Source organism: Martes martes (genome assembly GCF_963455335.1).
Source record: "Martes martes genome assembly, chromosome: 6".
Taxonomy (NCBI): domain Eukaryota; kingdom Metazoa; phylum Chordata; class Mammalia; order Carnivora; family Mustelidae; genus Martes; species Martes martes.
In genome coordinates, this window is record NC_137893.1 from 68,106,375 (window position 1) to 68,126,264 (window position 19,890).

At 40.4% G+C, this 19,890-nt stretch overlaps 1 protein-coding gene across 2 annotated transcripts in view; it reads left to right on the top strand.

Annotated features, from left to right (window-relative positions):
* Positions 1–7,400: 7,400 nt before the first annotated feature.
* LOC308344484 (pantetheinase) overlaps positions 7,401–19,890 on the top strand; it is a 37,031-nt gene continuing 24,541 nt past the window's right edge. Inside the window, exons 1-2 of one of the 2 annotated variants that reach the window (XM_080806040.1) lie at positions 7,401–7,652; positions 14,016–14,149. The gene's annotated coding sequence lies outside the window, so the exon portion shown is untranslated. Of the gene's footprint in view, positions 7,653–8,348; positions 8,479–14,015; positions 14,150–19,890 lie in introns of those variants that run through there. The other variant, XM_080806041.1, reaches the window with a different exon arrangement.

The window sequence follows — 19,890 nt, forward strand, 5'->3', positions numbered from 1 at the left end:
ACTTAAGAAAAAGTTTCCCTAGTCTGGAAGAGTAAGCATTATAGAACCAGTCATGTTTAAAATAAGACAAAACATTAAGAGACACAACATAATTTTTTAGTTCATTTAGTCCCATGTTACTAATTCTGGTTTAGTACGAATGCAGCTTTTACTTCTGGAAATTCTTATCCATTTCAGTTCCAGGATTTAAACATATCAAAGACCTGTATTTGTCCTGCCTTTAGGGCAGAATTCATCTTACAAGAGAATTAAAACAATTACAAATGACAAAAACTCAGAATAGATATGGTTAAATATCAAGTGATGACCCTTATCAAAACATTAAAACTTTAGGAAATGTATAGAACCTCTAGAGTAGTTACAGCATTTACTCAAATGTAACCCAAGGTTTATCATTGGTTTAGCAGTACTCCTTGAGTAACTTAGCATATCAAGGAAAAGCCCTATGAGTCAAAGAGACCTCATTTACAACTCTGGGTGGGCAAAGAGAAAACTATTTACATTTTTTTTTTTTTTAACAGATCAATTAACCTAAGAAAACGTTGCCCTTTTAAACAGAGAGAAAACCAGCTTTTTTATACCAGTGTCTTTCCCTTTTATTCTTAAGCATGCAGTCTTAAGATAGTGAGTTTTCTGGGTTTCCCTCCCATCATGAATGATGTCCCAGACAAAGGGAGGGGGATCTTTCAGATGCTGTCCTGCTCGCGTCCCTCGAGAGAACTTAGGAGCGTCTTAGCTAAGGTCTGTCTGTATAAGCCCCGGACCAGGCTCCTCTGTGGAGTAGGTGACCGTTATGCCATATGATGCCCCGTGAGACTCAGGGTGCAGCCCACTCAGACTCTGTAGCCAAAGTGGTGGAGCCATACAGACAGATTCACACAGTCAGGCACTCTTCAGATTTAAACAGGTTGGACACCCCCACCCCCACCCCAGGTATCCCTGGCTAATGGGAGGTGATCAGTCTCCCCTTCCATTCTTTAGGAATGGATCTGGCTCAGACAGTGGACCCGGGGCTGTTTTTCTTTCTTTATTATTCAAACAGGATCAGGCATCTGGTCTTTTGTCTTTTTTTTTCTTAGTCCGTTCTGACCATACCTAATTTTTTTTTTTCCTGAAGATTTTCCTTCACAAACCTTCTATAATTTTTCTTTACATTCAGGTTTTGTCCCAAGCCATTTCCTTCCAAACAACCATCTCATTTAGGATAAAATTACCTTCTTTTACCTTCAACGAATTGTACTCCCATTCCTTAAATCTTTCTTACATATCTTCAACTTTCCTACATACAGAGTTCCTTCCTTTATTTCCATCAGTCTTACAGTTAGCAGAATTTTGTACTCTTAGAAGCACCTTTAGTTATTAACCAATTATCAGCTATTAACCAATTGTGAATGGTTATAACAGAATTCTTTAGATGCCAGTTTATGAATCAGTTAAGCACAAACCATGTTTACCAACAGATTTAAATATTCTTGTTTTCTTTGCTGTAAGAAGTCAAAAGCACAAACCTATGTTCAGTAATCAGTGACTTAGCATTTTATCTTATTTGAAAGATCTAGATGTCCAACAAATTTAATTCAATTTGTCATCCAAGCAAGACTTTAAACTTTCAGGTTACCAATGACCTTGAAAGCTATCTCAGCAATTACCCATTAAAACTTTGAGACAGACAATTAACCATCAGTTTAGTCATCTCTTTGCTAACAGATTTTGACAAATAACCCGAGCTTATTTGACCTTCAGTAAACTTTGAAGTTTCACGTTTACTGCTAATAGCTTAAAAGACATGTATATCTTAATTAAACCAACAAACTTAACTTAGTTCAAATACTGATTTATGTTCCACCTGGGCCCACTCCACTTTGAATGTTTACCTGAGACATGGGTAGGAAGATCTTGAGTGGGGGGTGTTGGGTCCAGGGGGTGCTCTTCTTGCTCCTTGACAGTGAAGGAGCCGTGGTGCAGGAAGCACCAAGGATGGTCTAGAGGCCAGTTATGCAGGCCCCACGCACGTTGATGCAGAAACAGAATGGGGAGACAGAAGAACAAAGTGCTGCCAGAAGGCAGAGAAAGGATTCCTGGTTTTAGAGCTCATCAACTCCAACAGAGGAGCAGACGCCATGCTTTCCCACCAGCAAGGGGGAAGGAGTTAGGCAGTCCCTGTCGGGCCAGAGAAAAGAGGGAATTTCCCCCAAACAAAGGAAGTTTCAGCAGCTGCTTGGGGATATTCCTTAAAGTCTCTGTCTTGAGTTAGACCAACCTCTGTTGGCTCCAGTTATAGCCATTAATATGGGAAATGAGTGAGGGAGAAGCCCCCACATCTATTAGGAGGAACATAGAGAGATAAAGTCAGAGTCCCCTTTGCTAGGGATGGCCCAGCAACCTGGGTTTACTAGAAGGCTTATTCTGCAAAAGGCCCTTAGATCAGGGTCCTGGTGTAGAGCAATGAAGGCCTAGGTATGAGCAATGAAGGTATAGCTTTAAGTAGTTAATAGAAGATACTGACATGAAATAGTAAAGACTGAAATCCATCATGGTCTATGCGACATTCCAACACATGTGGTCCTTACAGCCAACTTCCCTTGGAACAGTCCCCGGTTGTGTTTTAATTCAATCAGGTACTGGTTTCGGCCAGATCCCAATGGAGGTCCTGCGGCCAGAAGTGGCTAGACCAGGGATGTGGAGGGGATCACATTAGATTAGTCAGGAGGAAACCTCACATGGGAGTCTTAAGATTGGCAGCCATCCTGGTGACTTATGTGGCTGTCCCATGCCCAAGAGAGACAACTTTATATAAGAACAGGAACAGAGAGAGAATCAAGTTTCTGGGTCTTATTACCATTCTTGGCCCCCTAGAGACGCTCGCCAGTGGGGATTTTCTTGGTCCCCTAGAGACGAGGGGCACAACAGGCAACAGACAGACAAGACAAAGACAACCCATGACAATTAACAAGAACACACTCACACAGACAAACGATCCGGTGCAGCTGCGAAGACAAAACTGAAAGGAAGTTAAGGGAAAATCTGACTGCAACAGCAGCTGGCTTTCCTCACAGATGAGGATCTTGTCCTCCAGGCGGGGGTAAGGGACATCTCTTCCAAAGGGGCAAGGGACGTCTCTTCCAAAGGGGCAAGGGATGTCTCTTCCAAAAATCCCCATAAACTTAACAAACAACACAACAGACAAAATTCCCATACTTTAACAAACAGCACAACTGACAATAAAAACAAGTTGCCTGACTGCCTAGGGGGACTCTAACCCCCTGAAACGGCAGGGGACTTGAACCCCCTGGTGACTGCTTAGGGGGACTCTAACCCCCTGAAATGGCGGGGGACTCAAACACCCTGCGGGGGCAAGGGACATCTCCCAAGATCCCTGGTCAACAGCCCACCACAAGTCTGCTTGAGCCAATGTCGACCCAGACACTAAGATACAGGTTGGAATTCCTACAGGTAAAAACGCAGATTGGAGCTCTCAAAGTATGTGTGCAAATAGATAAAAACGAGTGCACTCACCAGCCGTCACAAGACCCTCTGGGTTGGGGTCCTGGGAGTCTCCCAGATCTCAATGGAACCTCCAAATGTAATGGCCAAGTTTTTGCGTCTGAGAGACCACCAAGGAGCCAACACCGATGCAATCACATGAGGGTTTATTCGACAAGCTTAAGCTTGGGCCCAAGTATACCCGACACAGTGGAGTAGGGACTTGGACCCTAAGCTTAGTTAAGGCAGGGGTATTTATGGGTTCCTGTTACTAAAGCAGGGTGGGGGTCTCTGGAACCAAAGCAGGGTGGGGGTTCTTGTTACTAAAGCAGAGTGGGGGTCCTTAGAACTAAAGTAAAGTAGGAGAAAGTTCAGCCCTTGGGCACAGGGGTCTGAGATGGCTGCCGAAGCTAAGATGGCTGTACTTATGCTAAGGCTAAACCTGAGGTGGGATGGCCTTAGTTTTTCTCAGCCTCCACAAATTGAATGAGGTCTAGCTGTAGGTAGGTGTTCAGAGAGTCTACAGGGAGGAGGTTGGAGGACACTGGAGACAAAATCAGTTTTTCCAGATTATGGATCTGACAAATTAAATGTTACTGGCAGACTTTTTGTTTTGTTTTGTTTTGTTTTGTTTTCAATTTCACGGAACTTTCCCCACTAATGGCTATAACTTAAGTCATCATCTTAAATGCCTTATAGTGGATAAAAGAATGCAAAAATCAGAAAATGGGGTTTTCAAGGAGCTGGGAAAAAGCAAGCAGCCATCTTGGGTTTCCCATAGCCCCAACTATTCATTTAATTTACAGCCATTGTTTACCCATTTCAATTTCTCCAATTCAGGAGCAGACTATTGCCATGTTATAAGGAGATCAGGATGGCAAAAGCCTGGCAATGAGGAGCCATTTTTGCAGAAGCAGAATGGACCTCATCCGGGTGTGTTACAATCATTATAGATTCTGTTGCTGCTGTGTTTGCAATGGAAGGCAGCTGGAACACATATTCAGAGTTCCAAAGATTCCTTTTTCACAAACCTTCTACAACTTTTTTTTTACACTCTGATTTTGTCCTAAGTTTTCCCTCTTTAAATAACCAGGCTCACTTTAGGAAAAAATTACTTTGTTTTTCCTTAATGAAAATGTATCTCTATTCATCATAATTTTTTTCTTAAAAAATGCATCTTACTTTCTTTGCATATAAACTTACTTCCCGTTATTATTTCCAGTGGTCTAATAAATTATTACATTAACTAGAATTTTTAAGTCTTGGAAATCTCAATTTCTAGTGAAAATTAAGTAGTAATGAAAATTAAGTAGTAAATTAACCACAATTCTTTAGATTGGCAATTTTATGAATATATCTCATAATATTTAGAAACATATGCCTTTTTAAATTTTCCAGTGTAGCATAAACAGTTCCAGATATCTTTTAGTTTCTCTGTAATTATAAGCCTATGTTTAGTAATCAATGGTTTAATATTTTGTTTTGTTATAGGATTTTTTCTGTCGGTGCCCCTGGTTCTTGGTCACACCACTTCGAAGAATGAAGAGGTAGACTAGACAGATTGGTGAGTAGCAAAGCAAGATTTATTGAGCTATAGCAAAGTGATAACACAAAGCTCCTGAGGAGAGAGGGGACCCGAGAGAGTTGCAACCAGAGTTTCTTTTTTTAAAAAATTTTATTTATTTATTTGAGAGCGAGACAGTGAGAGAGGAACACAGGCACGGAGCGTGTGGGAGGGAGAAACAGGCTTCCTACTAAGCAGGGAACCCCACGTGGGGCTCGATCCCAGAACTGGGACCATGATCTGATAGCAGATGCATACTGACTGAGCCACCCAGCTGCCCAGACCGGAGTTTCTACTTCTTGCGGTTTTTTATGGGCTTGTTGTCAGACTGTTTTAATCTGATTAACCCTCCCTGTATCTGTCATCCAGTCAGGTTTTTGTCACATGGAAAGGGTGGAGGCCTCCTTACAGGATATAAAATCCTTTCAAGGGTGGTTCCCTCTGAGGGCAGGGGCCACTTGTTCCTGCCTGGGCTCCTTCATCAGTTTTACTTGGAAGTGATCTAGATATTAAACAAATTTAACTTAACTCATCATTTAACCTTGCTTGGCAAGATTTTAAGGTTTTAGATTACCAGTAAGATTTGAGAAAACAATTTAAAGGGTTACCTAAATTTTTTTTATTTATGTTTATTTAATTGACTTGATACTAACTATTATGCTTAGATTACTCAAAAACTAGTCAGTCATTCTTCCAAGCTATTTTTCTTTTGAATAGTCTATAAAAGAGAAAACATTGACTTACAACTTTTAAGTAAATGCAGGTAGAATAAAAGTTTCAATTTTATTGCTGTTAACTCTAAAGACATGTCTATTTTAATTAAACCAATAATCTTAAACAAGCTTTCATATTGAATCTTTTTCCAGATTGTATGAACTTGAAAAAACCTTTTGGGTTAGTTTCTTTTTGATAGGTTTAGAATGGTCAATCCTTATTAGCACTTGTCTTCAACTAATAGAGCTCTTTTGAAAATTAGCAATACCATCCAGAGGTAGAATAATATATCACATTTATAACAAACCCACAAACACATGGATGTCAGGACATTATTGTTACAAATGTTGGGGAAGATTTTTAAGATTTGTACTTGTTCCTGGAATTCATCTTAAAGCTGTGTGCTAGAGTCTGGGCACGAGAGACTTTAACAGTTTATTTTATTTTATTTTTAATTTATTTTTAAAAACTTCTTAATTTATTTGTCAGAGAGAGAGGGAGAGAGCTCATGCTGGCACAAGCAGGGGGAGGGGCAGGTAGAGGAAGAAGCAGGCTCCCCGCTGAGCAAAGAGCCCCATGTGGGACTTGATGCAAGAACCTTGGGATCATGACCTGAGCGGAAGGGGACCCTTAACCGACTGAGCCAACCACGCGTCCCTAGCAGTTTATTTTTTAAAAGATCTCTCTCTCTCTCTCGCTCGCTCGCTCTCTCGCTCTCTTGCTCTCTCTCGCTCTCTTTTTTCCTCCCCCTTCAGTCTCAGGTGATCTTGGGCTGTATTTACATTGCAAAGACCAATGTGTAACTTTAAGGCCAAGAGAAAAATAAGTTCTTCCAAGAAGGACTTTGGTTTTCTAAGGCCAGTAATTTATAGTGTGTTTCAGATAAACAAGGGAAGTTTGGGGATTGGTAGAAGAATAGGTGAATTTTGAATTGCCTGTATGCTGATTTTTGTTTTGTAAAATAAGGATGGTGTTTTCAGTTCCTCAAAGAATTGGGTTATAATTTAAATGACATCTTATGTTCATTCATCTATCCTACTACATTATCTTCAATTTGTTGCTTTTCCTCTGGGTACATAGTTTTGTTGGTTTTTAATTCCAGTACAATTAGCATTGAGTGTTATTAGTTTCAGGTGTGTAATGTAATGACTCAACAATTCTGTACATTGCTCAGTGCTTATGATGATAAAAATACTTTCACCCTTTCACCTACTTCACCCATCCCTCCACCATCAGTTTGTTTTCTATATTTAAGAGTGGTGTTTGGTGTTTTTTTTTTTTTTTTTGTCTCTTTTCTTCTTTGTTCATTTGTTTTGTTTATCGAATTTCCACATGAATGAAATCACTTACTGTTTGTTTTTCTCTGACTCATTTCGGTTAGCATTATAGCTTCTAGATTCATCCATGTTGTTGCAGATGGCAAGACTTCATTCTTTTTTATGGCTGAATAACATTTCCTCTGTGTGTGTGTATACACACCACTTCTTTCACAATTCATCCATCCACAGACAAAGGTTATTTCCATAATGTGGCTATTGTAAGTGGTGCTGCATGAGTACATAGTTTTACTTTTAAATATTTCTGAGAGGATTGAGTAACACTCCGTGGGTGTCTGTCATATCCCCAAAGAGGATGCAAAGGATACTATGTTCCACAAAACCAGAGTGACTCCCAAAGGCAGCCAAAAGAAAGAAACAACTTGCCAGTCCCTGGCAATCAGAAAGCCAAGCCTAGTTACGCAAAACGGGACAAGCAAGAAGGCAGTTGCTGTCTCTGGGAGAGAGGAGAACAATCTGCAATGGGCTTGAATTTGAAAATGAAGAAACAGTGAGATTTTCTTTTCCTCTCCAGACTGGGCACAGCAGACAGAGATTCAGAAGAACTGATTCTGGTAAGAGTTTTCATCCTTCACTGGCTTTTGACAGTTTATCCAGGATCCTGTCTGTAAGCTCTGTTACCCATCAGAGTTTTTCTCTTAGCTGTTTAAGGGAATAATATAACAATTTACCAGAAAAGTCCTCCGTTTCTTCCACTCTGGGACGGGGACCTCTATGGGAGCCCTTCTTTGAAGGTAGATGTGGGAATATCTGTAAAACCATTATTAACTGGCGACTTTTGCTTAGAATTATGTCTCTTTCCAGAGTGGAAAAACAATTCAGACAGACGATTAGTAGAAGGAGTACTCAAGGAGAGGATAGAGAAACTTAGGAGTTTTTTTGTTGTCGGTGTGTCAGGGAGCAAGACTTCCCTGTCCCTTTCAAGGCTCATCTAGTATATTGGGAATTAAACTGATATGAAAATTAACAGTAGAAAATCAAATTTCATTTCGGGTGTATGGGGAATCCACATGCATGTCAAGATTCCAAAGAATCAGGCAGAATGAGGTATGTATGTCATTCTGCAGGAAGGAGAAGGGGGTGGGGGTCTGGGACTTCAAAGCAAAGGAATGTAATTCACAGGAATATGAAAAAGAGTAAATGGCTGGTAAACATGTTTGCTGGACTACTCAGAAAAAAGGAGACCTGGGGAACTTTGACCCGATAGGTGCTGCAAGTTTCCTCCCTGTCTGCCACACCTAGTTCATGTTATGACATGGAGTTATCTACGGTGATCTCTCTCTTGCTGGAGCAGATCCTCTATCTAAATTCTTGTTAGGCAGTTGTGGGGGAGGTAAAGAGCTGTTCCTGAATCTGCTGGCTTTTGATGACTTTTTTTTGGTAAGATTTCATTTATTTATTTGATAGAGAGAGAGATGGCTTGAGAGGGAACACAAGCAGGGGGAGCGGGAGAGAGAGAAGCAGACTCCGGTAGCAGGGAGCCTGATGTGGGGCTCCATTCCAGGACCCCAAGACCACGACCTGAGCCGAAGGCAGATGCTTAACAACTGAGCCACCCAGCTGCCCCTTTTGATTACTTTTTTAACTCAAACTAACCTTCATGCCAAAGTGGCCCATCTTGGGGGTGCTGGCCTTTTGCCCCTACACTTCCTTCCTCTGAAACTTCCCTGAAGTTTCACATATTAAAAGTTGAGTTGGTAGATTCTTTCATCCTGTTGAGCCAGTGTCTGTCCTGGCAAGAAGTCCAGTTTAGCTAAACTCATTTCAAGAGGTGGTGACGCAGGTGTGTTCTCAAAGTTAGGCCTATGGCTCAAGAAATTAGGTATTAAATAAGAGGCATGTTTATAGAAACAAAAGAAAAACAATGGTTAATGGTTAGATCCTGTTATAAACCAATTTCTGAGTTTTAATAGTAGCTAGTCAAGAAGATGTCAGGCTATGTTTCTGAGTGACCCTCAGAGAAAGAGGCATGAAGATTATTTATAAATGAGCTATTGGGGTGATTTCTCTGAAATTTATATCAAGTTGTTTATATTCCATTTGTAGAGCTTCAGGAAAAAGGGCAGTTTTAGTTTTTAAACAATTCCAAGTCAGAAATATGAGAGAAAAATTAAAACATGTTAATTTGGAGACTGGTAGCTAGGTGTTGGAGGACACTAGAAGAAATCAGGATCTAGTCCAGTTTATAAGGAGCAGTATTAAAACCCAACATTTACAAAGGTGTGTTGAGGAAAAAGAATTTCTTCTGCTATCCAAGGTCCTTCTAGCTGGACTAAGAATCAAATTGACATGAGACAGATGAACAGACAAAAATCAAATTTAACTTCATATATGCAGAGATCCACACAGACATGAAATTCCAAAGACTTACATGAAATTTACATGAGTTAAGAAGAGGGGTAGGGGCCCGAAGATAGGGGAGAAAACCACCAGCAGGAAGTTGAGATGCTTGGAAAACAAAACTGGTCCTTTTATGCAGATGGATTTATTAGGTAAAGAGAAATCTCCATTAATACCTGTTTTCCTAGTACAGGGAGGCAGTTGAGGGGGGGAGATAAAGAGTTTTTCCTGAATCTGCTGGGTTTTGATGGCTTTTAACTCAAAGTAATATTCATGCCAAAGTGGTCTCTCTTGGGGCAGCCTGCCCTTAGCCCCTACAGGTACTTCTTATATATTAAAATTTTTCATTAGCCTTTTGCAATGGATCTTTCAATGAAACTGTTGGAATTTTGAAATTTTTTGGAGGCTTCTTCTTGCCAATTAAAACAGGTATCCCTCTGTTTACCTTGGGAGCCCTTGCTTTCAAGTGCATTCCTTAGATGACCGCATTTAACTGAAATGTTCTATAAGGGCCCTGATAATTCTGTGTTGTTTTTAGTAAAATTTTACCATTTCTGTAGATAATCACAGCTCCTGGGACCATAGTTTTGTTTTTAGACATAAAATAAGCAAGTGTGCCAGAAGGTGGCATGCTTGACTCTTCTGATTTTAAGGATCCCATCAGCTAAGGTTTTGTTTACACAAAACAAGGTAAACATGGGTTCCCGAATGCAACAGCAATAACCAAAAATTGTCATGGTGGACTGGCCAGGAAAAGGCTGTGTCCACCACCTGCAATTCCCAGCATGGACTAAACCAGTGACATTGATTATGGAGACTGCAGACTAGAACTGGGGAAAAGACTACACCAGCAAACCACAGTCAATGGGGACTGCAGGTGGGAAATCAAGAAGGAATTCCAGCGTGGAATTGTGGACTGAGCCAAGGGCTAAGGACTGGCACTCCATTAGACTGTTCTGTCTAGACTGACCTGTTAACCCTGGATGAAAAAGCCAATTAGGTTAGGAGCTGGAATGCAAAAAGAGCGGAGCTTAACTGAGCGGGATTTCCCCATGGCTCTCAGAAATAGCGAGAAAGACCGGAACTCAAAAGTGTTCACAGACCACCGCCCCTGTGTTTCCCGTTGTTCTCAAACCCAGTCAGAATTTTGCTTCAGATCCTGATGCTGCCACCAAATCTGTTAAAAAAATAAGGCAACCAAGTAAATCTGAAAATCTGGTTGGCTTTATTAAATGACTCATGACTCGGGCAGCAAATAGGGTGAGCTCCCCTGAGCTGAACAAGAGACAGATTTTGTAGCTGAACCAATGCGAGTTTGCTCCTGGGTGAGTCAGAAACTACACAAGGTTAAGTCATTGCACAAAGAAAGGTTTATTTGGGGGCACCTGGGTGGCTCGTTTGGTTAAGTGTGTGCCTTTGGCTCAGGTCATGGTCCCAGGGTTCTGGGATCGGGCCCGGTATCGGGAAGCCTGCTGCTCCCTCTTCCACTCTCCTGCTTGTGTTCCATCTCTAGCTGTCTCTCTCACCGTCAAATAAATAAATCTTTTTAAAAAAAAGAAAGAAAGGTTTATTTGCAGCAAATAAGGAGATCACGGGGTGGGGGGGGTGGGGGATGGCTTCCAAAGCCTTGACTCTGAGCAAAGGTGAATGGATTCTCTTTATTTAGGGTTAAGATGAATATTTAGATTAGGAGGCCTCATCATCTTGTGTAAAGGTGGACGTAAGGTCGCACGTGTGCCTTAAGGAAGCATGCCTGTTCATACATTACTCGTATGTAGGTGAGGCTCAAGAGCTCCTCCTTGGGCAGAGATTTTAGTATTTTAATTTAATTTAATTTTATTTTAGTATTAGGTAGTCAGTTCTTGGTCTGTCTGCAGCTGTGAATCAGGAGTTAAAATCAGACTGGTCTTGTTTGTCTGGGCTCACTGGAAGTCTTGTCAGGGCAGTCACTATTGCCAGAAGGGTGGTTTTGGTTTCTATTTACCTGCTTTAAGAGATAAACTGGAAAGAAGAGCTTAAGGAGACACCTGGGTGGCTTACTTGAGGCTGCCTTCGGCTCAGGTCATGACCCCAGGATCATAGGATCAAGGCCAGTATCAGGTTCCCTGCTAGGCAGGGAGCTTGTCTGTCCCTCTACCTGCTGCTTCCCCTGTTTGTGCTCTCTCTGTCAAATAAATAAATGAAATCTTCAAAAAAAAAAAAAAAGCGTAAGGAAAAATGTGGGCCAGAAGTTGGTGAGTATAAGCAAGTGAGCAGTAAAAGTCAGGTCTTGGGGTGTAGCTGGTGACGGTTTTTTAAGACACAGAGAAGGCATTAAAAGAGAAAAAAGGGGGCACCTGTGTTTGTTAAGTGTCTGTCTTTGCCTCGGGTCATGATTCCAGGGTTCTGGGATCGAGCCCCACATCTGGCTCTCTGCTCAACAGGGAGTCTGCTTCTCCCTCTCCCTCTTTCTCTCTCTGTGCTCTCTTTCTCTCTCAAAGAAATAAAATCTTGAAAAAAAAAGGGGCGCCTGGGTGTCTCAGTGGGTTAACCCTCTGCCTTCAGCTCAGGTCATGATCTCAAGGTCCTGGGATCGAGCCCCGCATTGGGCTCTCTGCTCAGCGGGGAACCTGCTTCCTCCTCTCTCTTTGCCTGTCTCTTCCTACTTGTGATCTCTCTGTCAAATAAATAAAATCTTAAAAAAAAAAAAAAGGAATTTTTTAGCAAGAGACACATTGTTTAGGCAAGGTTGCCTTCCTAAGGGTAGTGATAGGGGCTTACCAGTAAATTTCTAGAACTGACCAGAAATTCTGTGTTGATTGATGAAAGGTTACATTTTCCTGGTGTTGCAATGACAGATAGGTTAGGTATTAGGTCTTGGTTTACTGACTTGGGGCCCTAAGTGATGCAGTTATAGGCTTGTGGTTTTCTTTTTAATATCAGTTTAATTAAAAAGGATATAACTCATGAACAGCCAGATGGAAGGGATACATAGGCCAAGGGAAGGGACCCATAGCCCCATGCCCTCTCCAAGCATGCCACTCTCCTCACATCTCCACAGGTTTGCCCAACCAGAAGCTCTCCAGACCCCTTTATTATATAGGCACACTTGATTAAATCTTTGACCATGGCTACTGATTCAACTTTCAGGCCCTGTCCCCTCCCCTGAGGTCAGGGGTGGGACTGAAAATTCCAACGCTCTAATCCCATGACTGGTTCTCCCACACTGACCTCACTTGGATCAGGGGCATCAGCTGGATCACCTGGGTTAGCTGGAATCACTGAGGAGATCAGGGAAGTATCCAAAGTGCTATGGCAAGCTAGTGGCAGTCCTGGGGCAATTCATTTAAGGACACATTAGGCTTTTTGTGTACCAGGCACTGTGCTAGGCGCGGACATAGAGAAGTATGAGAGACAATGCCCACCCCATTCAGTCTTTGCTCTCCCTCCTTTCCCCTGTTTCTGGTTCTTTCCACTTAGATGGGGTATGATTTCCTGCTGAGTTCTTTATGGGGCCTGCTACCTGGGTGCTGGTAGCAAATGGTCCTGTTGCTGTGGGTCTCCTTCTGACTCCAGGTAGTGGGATGTCGTATTTTTCCTCTACAGAAGCAATCCTCTCCATCCTTGCAGAATCTGGTGGTATTAATCAAGGCTTTTCTCCACTTAAAAGATTTGTTTTGGCCAAGGGTGGGCCACTCCAAAATGCGCCACTTTGGCATATTGATTATTTTAAATTAAAATGACTTAAGAAATAGATGAGGCAGGGCGCCTGGGTGGCTCAGTTGGTTAAGTGTCTGCCTTTGGCTCAGGTCATGATCCCAGGATCCCGGGATCGAGTCCTTCATTGGGCTCCCTGCTCTGCCTCTCCCTCTCCCACTCCCCCTGCTTGTGTTCCCTCTCTCGCTGCGCCTCTGTCAAATAAATAATATATTAAAAGAAAGAAAGAAAGAAAGAAACAGCCAATGCAAAAAGAATACTGACTTCTGGGCACCTGGGGGCTTAGTTGGTTAGACATCTGCCTTCAGCTCAGGTCATGATCCCAGAGTCCTGGGATCAAGTCTTGCATCAGGCTCCCTGCTCAGTGGAGAGCCTGCTTCTCCCTCTGCCTGCTGCTCCCCCTGCTTGTGCTCTCTCTTTCTCTCTCTCTCTCTCTCACTCTCGCTCTATCTCAAATAAAATCTTTTTAAAAAGTCTTTTAAAAAAAAAAGAACACTGACTTCTTTATCTTCAGAAAACAAGAAATAAATCTCTTGTATAAGTGGCCAATCTGTACCAGGAGGTAAAGAGATTCTTATTACCAGGCATAGGAAATTTAGAGTCAAAAAGGCTATATAAACAACCCTTGTTACCTTTTTAAATTTACTTTTGCAACCCACATTCTGTTTACAAGTCCTTCGTAACTGAAGCTTCCCAAGTTAAGTTTTCTTTGTCGTGTGAATTCCTCACAGATTTATTGCCTCTTTGTCTAAAAAGTGTAACAACTGCCTCCCTTGGTCATTTCTTTAGGTCTCAGTGTCATTACCCGGTCTCTGTGTGCAGGTAATAAAACTTTTTTTCCCCTCTCCTGTTACTCTGTCTCATGTCCATTTAATTCTTAGACCAGCTGGAAATCCTTGAGAACACAGGAAGTGGTTCCTCCCCTCAGGTTGGCGTGGCCAGTGGGATCAACTTCCGCTGGATAAGTTTCCACAGCTTCAAGATCTCGGGAGATCTGATGTACGGCTGGCAGAAGGTAAGATTTCTTACCACATCGGCCTCCCCGAATCTGTCTGTGAGGTCCGGTGGAGTGAGAGTGATGACAATCTTTTACTCTTTCTCTCAGATTAAATTAGCAGGAGAAAATATTTGTGGAACTAGTTCCTTTGGCTTAGCGACTCTCAGAAAAAAATTTGGTAGAGCACTGCTTGCTGAGTGATCCATTTCCTCCCAGAGATGGTCTTTGTTTTCCTTTGTCTGTGTCTTTCGTGTTTTTTGTCGTAAAAGGGGATTAAATCCATAAAGCGTAGTGTTCATGGTTCACATCAGACAGTGTCTGTGTGGACATACTTCATACTTCGCTGTGGGTCCTCAGTGTAAAAGCTAGATGAGGTTTTTCCTTTTATCGTGTTCTCTGTCCTAAGAGCTTGGCTTTGTGACCAGTGAGAACATTCCCTCTGGTCTCTGCCATCTGGAGGGTGCATTTACTGGGGTGCACTTTGGTGGCATGTTGAATAGACTGGGGATTGGAGACACCCATTTACAAGCAGCATTCTCTTTGCCCAGTTGTGCCAGCTCTCAGGGGAGTTTGTCCTAAGAGGTCCAAGACTGTAAGGGCCTTGGGGCCTTATTAATCAGTTCACGAATTGGGCAGCATCCCATCAACAATTAGAAAGTAACTCCAAAGTGCTACAAAAAAGGAACTGCTTTTAAAGGTAGAGATGGAGTGGAAAAAGACAGTTATTAGCAAAGATTCCATTGTTGTAGGCAATTTGGCCTCCTAAGGGAAATGGAAGGAGTCTATCAATAAACTTCCCGTGTTGACCAGGAAATTCCATGTTGCCTGGTTAAAGGTTACATTCCTGGGGAGTTGAAACTACAGTTCGTTTAGGTATTAAGTCTTGGTTTACTGACTTAGAGCCTTAAACTAAGTGACGCCATATTGGGCCTGTGGTTTTCTTTTTAACAATAGATAATGTTGTAAGTGTGAGATTTGCCTACATGTGGATGGTAGTACTAAAATTAGTTCATAAAAGAGCCCTGTTTAGTTAGTTTGAAGGCAAACGCTTATTTTCAAGAACACACGATTTCGGAGAATATTCGTTGCTAAAGCTAATTTAAGGTTGTCAGTGTAGTTAAAATAGACATGTCTCTAAAATTACAACATTAAAACTAAAACTTTTACTCTGCTTCAGTTTAATTAGGGTCAAATAGGCTGATACTGTCTCTGTTTTTAAAAAATTATTGACCCAGAAGAATAACTGACTTTGATATCGCATAGAGTTTTTTGGGTAATCTAAGCATAATTGTTAAGAACAAGTAAATTAGATAAATTTTTTAAAGGTTTTTAGGCAAACTTTTAAAATAGTTTCCCCACATCTTTTTGGCGACTTGGCGATTTGAGGATCTCGGTCATTTCTAAATAGATAAAATAATAAGCATTAAATACTGAACTAGGTTTATCTACTTGTGGTTTCCTTATTACCTTAGCAAAACTAAAGATTTGAGTCTCCTAGTAAACATGTTCTGTTCTTTATTAAACTGTTGTACTATGAAGAAACATGTTTCTAGAAATTATGAAATATACCCATAAATTTGCCAATCTAAAAAATGCTGGAGAAACAGACAACTTACAGTTGTTTACTATTACTTCACTAGAAATTAAAGTTTCTAAGGATTAAGAGTTGTAATTAACATGTGACTATAGCTGCTAAAAATTATAAGGGAAATAACTCTGTATGATGTATGTTTCTGGTAGGAAAAAGTATGAGGAATGGCAATACATTTTTGTTGAGGGCAAAAATAAGTTTTCCTAAAGTGAGGCTAGTGATTTAAGAAGGGAAAACTTAAAATCTGAGGTCCTTTGAAAAAGAATTTTGTATATAGCTAAGATTAGAGTAAGTATATTTAAGAGTGAGTTTTAATATCAAAAGAACAGTGATAGGAAATTAGACTTTGTTTTTTCTCTCTGTTAAAAGAAAAACTTTCTTAGATGATTGGTTTGTTTTTTATGAGAAATTACAAACAAAATTTTCTTTACCTTTTATGTAATCTGCTTAGAAAACGATTTTATGTTTTGTTTTTTATCAAATCTTTCATCATTCAAGAAGACAGTCTTCTTAATATTAAAATAGCTAAGACTTGTTTACAACTATGAAAACTTCTGTATTTGTCTCTCATTGTCACTTTGGTTAAATCATTTAATAGTTTCATTGCATTGCATGGAGCACTGGGTGTGGTGCAAAAACAATGAATTCTGTTATGCTGAAAAGAAATTAAAAAAAATAGTTTCATAATCTGTGATCCTTTTTTTTTAAAAAAGATTTTATTTATTTATTTGACAGAGAGAGAGATCACAGGTAGGCAGAGAGGCAGGCAGACAGAGAGGGGGAAGAAGGCTCACCGTTGAGCAGAGAGCCCAATGCGGGGCTTGATCCCAGGATCCCGAGATCATGACCTGAGCCAAAGGCAAAGGCTTAACCCACTGAGCTACCCAGGCGCCCCAAGTGATCCTTCTTTAATTAATGCTTGATATTTTTTTACATATTTCCCATAATCAAATTTTTTAATGGTCTTATACTTAAGTAATCTCTGCACCCAACATGGGACTTGAATTCATCACCCCAAGGTCAAGAGTCACATATTCTTCCAATTGAGCAGGCCAGGTGCCCCCCAGAATCAAATTCTAAAATAAAGTCTTTTGCCTGCAATCTAACTGAAATGTTCCAGAGGGCCCTTGGAACAGTTCAATGATTTTGTTTCTCATTGTTAAAGAGAGAAATTAGGCTTGTTTGGTACGTTAAATTACATGGGAAGTATTGTCAAACAAATAATTACTAAACTGTTTCATATTTGTGTAGATATATGCTATTAAAGTAACTATTCTGGAAATCATATGAAACTTCTAGAAATTTGATGTCCTGGTATGTTGTTATCTTAAAATGTTATGTGTCACAAAAATAACCAAATTTCCTTGTCGATTACATTGTAATGAATTCTAATCAGATTTTTAATCATGGGCATTTTTAAAGTCCTTTGTCATTTGTAGACAGTTACACTTTTACTCAGATGCTTTTACAAAAGCTTCCTGCAACTGTGTTTCATCCTCAATGAGAGAGAAAGAACCCTGAGTATAGGTTTCTGATAACCTTAAGATCGTAAGACTAAATTTGTTAAGAATTTCTGGAACTAGTAGAAAAACCAGATTTGAGCAGAAAAAAAATTAATAACATGAGACTAAATGAACTGAGGGCAATTATAATTTTTTAAAAGATTTATTTATTTATTTGTGAGAGAGAGAGAGAGGGAGAGCGAGCGGAGTAGGGGAAGAGCAGAGGGAGAAGCAGGCTCCCCACTGAGTAAGGAGCCCAATGCGGGGCTCAATCTCAGGACCCCGAGGTCATGACCTGAGCCCAAGGCAGATGCTTAACTGACTGAGGCACCCTAGGATGATTATAATTTTTATGACTTTTTGTGTTTGAAACATTGTTGATCTTTTAAGGTTTTATTTTTCCAGATTTAAGCAAACTTCCTCTAAAGCTAATTATGACCTACAATAATTTGATAAAATAAGAACTTTTCAACAAATTAAAATACTTACCTTTTTCTTTCTGTCTTATTCCTCCAGAATTTTCAGTGAATATTCTTATATTTTCATGGCAATGTATTCATTTGCATAAATTCAGCAAGAATCTGTTCTCCTTATCAGCACATAATTGGAAACATTGATTATATTACTGAGGCTTTGATTAGCATGTCATATTTGAGGGATACCTGCAAAAACTTAGGTATGACCAGGCAGCTTTAAGGAAATAATGTTGGTTATATGGAGCCAATAAGGCCCCTTGGAAAAACAGCCCAATACCTTGCTTATGAGGTTGCTAGCAACCTTATAGGTAAAGAACGTCACTTTTTGGCAGGTGCGGGAACCTCAGGCTATTTTGCAGATCTCAACAGAGAGGAATTAACCCAAATCTAAAAGTATTACAGTCAAAGTCTGATGGCAAGTATTTGGCTTGGCTTCTGACCTTGAGAGGCTGTTAAAAGCTCAATGTAGAGATTTCCTGTAAAAAGTTCCAGCAAAGCAGATTTTAAAGAGTAGATATGATCAGTTGCTATTCTTGCTGAACTTACATATATAATCAGGCCAACATTGTCCCCCCCACCCCCACCCCACCTCGGTTTATTTTATAAACAAATCAGTCTTAATTTGGCTATCTTTGGTAGAATGATAGTGATTATAAAGAGGAAAATTATGTTTAAGTACCACACCTTTATGGATAGTAGATTCTAAATCAGTTCCTTATAAACAAAACTAGATCCTAATTTTTTCTAGATGCCTTCAGTGTCTGACCACAACTCCTAGTGAACATCTCCAATTTTTTCCCATAATTTTGACTGGAATCATTTCATAAATAAAACTTCCCCTTTTCTTGAAGCCCTGCAAACCAATATAAAGAACTTTATGTAAACTTGAGTGAAATCATAACAACTCATTTATAGACCATCTTCATGCCTGTTGTTCTGTGGGAGCAGAAGGGTCACCAGATACACTTGATGTACAAACTGAAAGTCTTCCAGATTACCACTGCCTGCCCTCACCCTGTTTGAAGATGCATTTAGCCTGACATCTAGAAATCTCCACTGGATACTCAACTCAGAAACCAGTTTTATAATTTATCTAATCTTAACCATTCCTTTTCTTCTGCTTTCATAAAAATGCCTCTTATTTATTACATGATTAATGAAATCATACATTTAACTTTGAAAATACATAAGCATCACAGCCTTCTGACTTGAATTTTATTAAACTAACCTATTGTCAGGACTAAAAGACCATTCAGTGAGATAAAACAGTCTGCTCAACTTCCTTTAGAAGTTTCAGAGGAGGGAATCATAGGGACCAAGAGCAGGCCACCCCAAAATGTGACACTTTAGCATACTGATTATTTTAAATGAAAGTTACTTAAGAAACAACCTATGCAAAAAGAATATTCTGACACCCTATCCCCCAACTTTGTCTCCAGAAAACATGAAATAAATCTCCCTGTGCAAGGTAGCCTGTCCATACCGAGAGGTAAAGAGATCCTTATCCCCAGAGACAGAAAATTTAGAGCCAAAAAGGCCATATAAACAACCCCTGTTACTTTTACTAATTTACTACCCCAGCCCAAACTCTGTTTAGGATTTCTTACTAAATGAAGCTCCTCAAGTTAAGTTTTCTTTAACTTGTTGATTCCTCACAGATCTGTTGTCTCTTTGTCTAAAAAGTATGGAAACTGCCTGCTTTGGTTATTTCTTTAGGTCTCAGTTTCATTTGGGGGCCTCCATGCACACTCACTAAAATATTATTTTTTTCTCCTGTTAATATGTCATATGTCCATTTAATCCCTAGACCAGCTGGAAGATCCTGAAGGGTAGAAGGAAGTTGTTTCTTCCCCACAGAGACAATTTCCCCAAGGTATCTCCTCTGTAAGAGCAGAAAGGCTACAGGAGCTTGGCACTTGGTAGGTGGCTTAGTAAAGCTGATGCAGTGACAGTACTGATCGGGGACACAGCTCAGGTACCACAGTAGAGGCTGTTGGTCCCCAACCAGTTACTGTTTCAGCCAATAGTGTTCTACTCCAAGAACTGCAGTTATTCATCTGAAGACCTTCTCTTGATGTAATATATGCTACGTAGGCCACAAATGATAGATTGACGAGGTGGTAACACGTGAGGACAGGGGAAGGGTTATTTAGTCCAGTGATTAAGTTTCTGTCATGTCTTGAGCCTGGG